This window comes from Sparus aurata, chromosome 13, assembly GCF_900880675.1.
Source record: "Sparus aurata chromosome 13, fSpaAur1.1, whole genome shotgun sequence".
Classification (NCBI taxonomy): Eukaryota; Metazoa; Chordata; class Actinopteri; order Spariformes; family Sparidae; genus Sparus; species Sparus aurata.
In genome coordinates, this window is record NC_044199.1 from 23,470,387 (window position 1) to 23,474,636 (window position 4,250).

General features: G+C 40.1%; 1 long non-coding RNA gene across 1 annotated transcript; it reads left to right on the forward strand.

Annotated features, from left to right (window-relative positions):
* The first annotated feature begins 1,305 nt into the window (after positions 1–1,305).
* Positions 1,306–4,250, forward strand: LOC115594455 (uncharacterized). Its single transcript, XR_003986491.1, has 3 exons — positions 1,306–1,509; positions 3,637–3,755; positions 3,858–4,250. It is a non-coding gene; the product is annotated as an uncharacterized LOC115594455 (long non-coding RNA).

Genomic DNA, 4,250 nt, shown 5'->3' on the forward strand with positions numbered 1-4,250 from the left:
ATGTTAAAAGTAAATGAGGCTCAATCTGTAATATGAGTATATTGCAACCAGTGCCATTGTTGGTCTACTATTCATTATTATGTATGTCTGTGCTTTTTAGGTGTCTTCTTAGCTCAGAGTGATTCAGCTTCAAGCCACTCAAACATGGAGGAGGATTTCACAAGCGTACCCCGGGTCTCTACAAGCCCAAGCATACCCTCTTCTTCTCAAAGTTCATTTGGAAGCCCAGGCACCCCCAAAACTCCAGAAACACTCAGGGTCACTACAAGCCCAAGCATACCTTCTACTTCTCAAAGCTCCTTTGGGAGCCCTGATACACCTCAAACTCCAGAAACACCATTTCAAACCTCACTTGGAAGCTGCTTCTCCCCTCCATCTAGTAGTGAATGCTCTAGTCCCGCTAGACAACTGGGCAGTGACTAGCACTACAATTTTCAAGTCCCTTGGAACATGCTGCCAGCTGTTGTAAGGAAGAAATTAGACAATCAGGAACAGCCCACAGCTAGGGAAAGGAGGGAAGTGATTCGCATTATTACAGCTGAAATTATTGCCACTTGCAAGACACCAGCGAAGAAGCACTTAAGTGAAGTTGCACCGAAGATGGTCCTAGAATATCCAAAGTCTTTCAAAGACGACATAGAAGGTGAAGTTGTTGGAAGCGGCTATGATTCTCTAACAAAACAACTTCAGTGCAGAGTTGATAATTACAAGAGAAGTGAGACGCTGGGTAAGAAGAGGATCATCCCAGGTGACATCAGCACTGTACCAGAAAATAAGAAGCTATGGAAAGACTCCTATGGCTGTATTCAGTTGGAATCTGGTCCTGTCAATGTGGAAGCACAGATGAAGAAGAAAAAAGACATGCAAAAAATGTTCATGGAAAATGAGAGGAATGAAAAACAAATAGAACAGTTAATCTCAGACACCTTCATATCTCAGAGAAATGACATAATGTCTGGTAAGGACACCCGGGCCCTTACTGAAGAATGGCCGCTCCTCTTCTCACTTGTTGGCATGAAGGCACACTTCAAACTCTTGACTGGTGTTCACATCAGTGTGGGATTTGAGGAGGCCATGGCCACAAAATTGGCTAGAGTCCTTGAATATTTTTAGTCTCGTCCATTGGAAAAATCAAGCGTAGCTGCAAAACAGAGAGCAGAGATCCAAGCTGGAGGTGGACCCTGTGGGGCGGTACATGGTCGACAGACATGCATCGCTTTGGAGGTTGAGACAGAACATCTGCCACCCACACCATGCATTGTTGTATGTGGCAAGTGAGAGGCAATAGAATGTGTGTGCCCTACATGAAAATAGAGGCAGAGACTCTTTTTTTTCCACAGGAGAGAGTCCATTGTCTGCAACAGCTTTCATGGTGGCAGCAGACCAAGAGGTGATAATGGATAACATGAAGAGCTTCACTGACGCACTGGTTGGCATGTTCATGTGTTTCTACGTCTTCAATATGCACTACCCAGTGGAACTCAGGGCCACAATGGAGTTTCTTCAAAGGTAAATGTACTTGAATAATCATATACACATACATGTATTCACAATATAACTCCTCTGTAGGTTAAAGGGATATTTAGGATCTTTTGAAGAGGGGTTGTATGAGCTACTCAGCTGACTGGGCTGATGTCACGACCAGAATATCCAGGGAATCTTGGTGCGCGGATCTAAGAGGGTCCCTGATATACAAATACTGTGCCAAAAAATGATTGACTGACAAAAACTTATTAAAAACCATGTTAAATAATATTAAAAGTGTCAAAAGGGACTGGACTGGTTATAATCAGAGCAGCAGGTCAAATAACGTAGATCCAGATAATTTTTGGCAAACAATCACTTTTTCACTGATTTCATTTCCTTTTTTTTTCTTTTTTGTCTGAAGGATGTCAAAGTAACTTAATTGTTTCTTTATATCTGATACATCATGGAGTGATTGAAGCTGACTTCTCTTTTAATTATGTTTAATTTTTTGCTTTGTCAGACTCCACTGTGCTGCAGCTGAAATAAGGCTGAATTGTCACACATTCCATAACAAAATATAATCAATAGATTGATTTAATGTAAAACATAAATGTAATTATAGTCAGATGCTCTAATGATGAGCTGTGATATTATAAGAATAAATAGAGATTGTGTGTTTAAAGGACTTTGATTTACTGCTGTGACATATTTGTAGCTCAAGACTCTTCATCACACTGATTCTGGGATGTTTGTGTCTTTTCTTGATATTTCTGCAGTGATATTGTGATATTATTTGAATATTTCGGTGATAGTCTATTAACTTACACATTCACACAGTCAGCGATTTTTTTTTTCAGCTGTAACTGTGCTGCTTTCAGCTGGATTATGTGTCTAAATTCTTCCTATTTATATAATATTATAGTTTGTTCTTCTCTTTGTAAAATATGACGCTTTCATGCTGATTGACTTGTCCGTGTTTCTGATTGGCCACATGCGGCAAACTCCGCCTCTTTCATGTGAACACGCTCACGGCTAGATTGGGAAACCCTGAGTTAACTAATCAAGTTGATAACCTACTTTATGACACCGCTTAGCGAGACTGCCGTTGTCGGGGTCGAAGCCAGATAACCAAAAGAGATCCTGGGTATGTCGAACTTGCTTCATGATACGGGACACAGGCCGGATATAGACGGCTTACTTCTAGCCACGCCATAAAAACAAGGGTCATAGTGGGGAAGTGACCACTCAGATGCCCTCTTGTGACAACAATTATCAAAAGCATCCACACATTTCATATGGGTACTGCTGCAGTATTATCAGTGTTGTCAATGGAAATAAGCAACCACTAAGGCTGCACAATATATTGTTTCATCTTTGAAATCACCACAATGTTTGCATGTACAATAGTCACATTGCAGAGCACTTAATGTCAAGTAAGGCAAATTTGCATGATACTCAAAGGGCTTAAAATATCGCCTGGATTGTAGCCATTCAGTACATGATGCAACTTTTGAGTGTATTCACGTTATTAGTGGCACCTTGTCCTAGTGCTGATTAAAAATGTACTGTTATGGAGCTGGTGTATGCTGTAATGTAAGAAATGCTTCTTGCAGTATTCAGATCTATCTGTACTACATCTTGCCAGCATATGGATAAAAATGTTTGTTGCTTAAGTTTGAGAGTTTGACCACCCTCAGCCACACCAGGAGCCCTGTTAATCCACCACGCAGATTAAGCACACATTTGAACATTGTTAGGAATGGCACATTACATGTAAATTACAAATACACTTGTGTGTAGCAGTTGTGTTGTGTTTTATTATGAAAGTTTTTCTTGTTTTTCTCAAATACACCTCTTTCTCCACTTGAGTCCAAGCTGATTTCTAGAGAGGTGGCAGATGGCTGAACCAAGGGTTATAGAAGTAGGAGGGTGGTTTGTTTTGTTTGTTTGTTTTGAATAGAATACATAGGCTATTACAGGAAAAATAAAGATATCAGTGTGAGTTTCTTTTTCTGCATCGTGCAATACTTACCTGTTTCCCCTACCATCCTTTGTGTATCTTTTATTCAAGATTGATTAGATTGCTGAGCAATTTTAGTTAATATTTTGTTGCTTCCTAACAGTTTTTGTATTTTTTGCCATTCCTTTATGTCCGGGTGCATCGTTAAGATTAATCCTGACAAGGGCTCCAAAGTAGAGTGCCAGGAAAAGAAGAAGAGTAATGCAGTGAACCCGAAAGTCCTGACCCTTATCAACCGCATTGCAGAGTTTGAATGGAGTACCTATGGGTAAGTTTCTTTTGGTTACTTTGCATGTATCAAAGGTCTTGTGTGCAGACAGTTTGTTAAGTGCAGTGTCTACATCACTGAAAGTCTCGATTTTTATTTCAGTGCCCGTGTTGAGGTGAGAGCAGTCACACAGCCAGTGTGAGCAGAACGTCATCTAGAGATTCGGAGCCTTGCCTTCTTTTTCCACAAGTGCGCTGTTCTCAGTGGAAATACACATAGTTCTACAGTTTCAGTGTCTTTAAATATGTAGAGTATGTCAGATATGGTAAAAATAACACCTGCTGTATGACATTATGAATAGGGATGGGAATCGAGAAGTTGTTTCAAAAGTGTGAGCAGAACGTTATCTAGAGATTCAGAGTTTCACCTTTTTCCACAAGTGCACTGTTCTCAGCAGAAATAGACATAGTTCTACAGTTTCAGCATCTTTAAAATGCAGAATATGTCAGACATGAAAAATAACACCTGCTGTATGACACATGCTGTATTATGAAA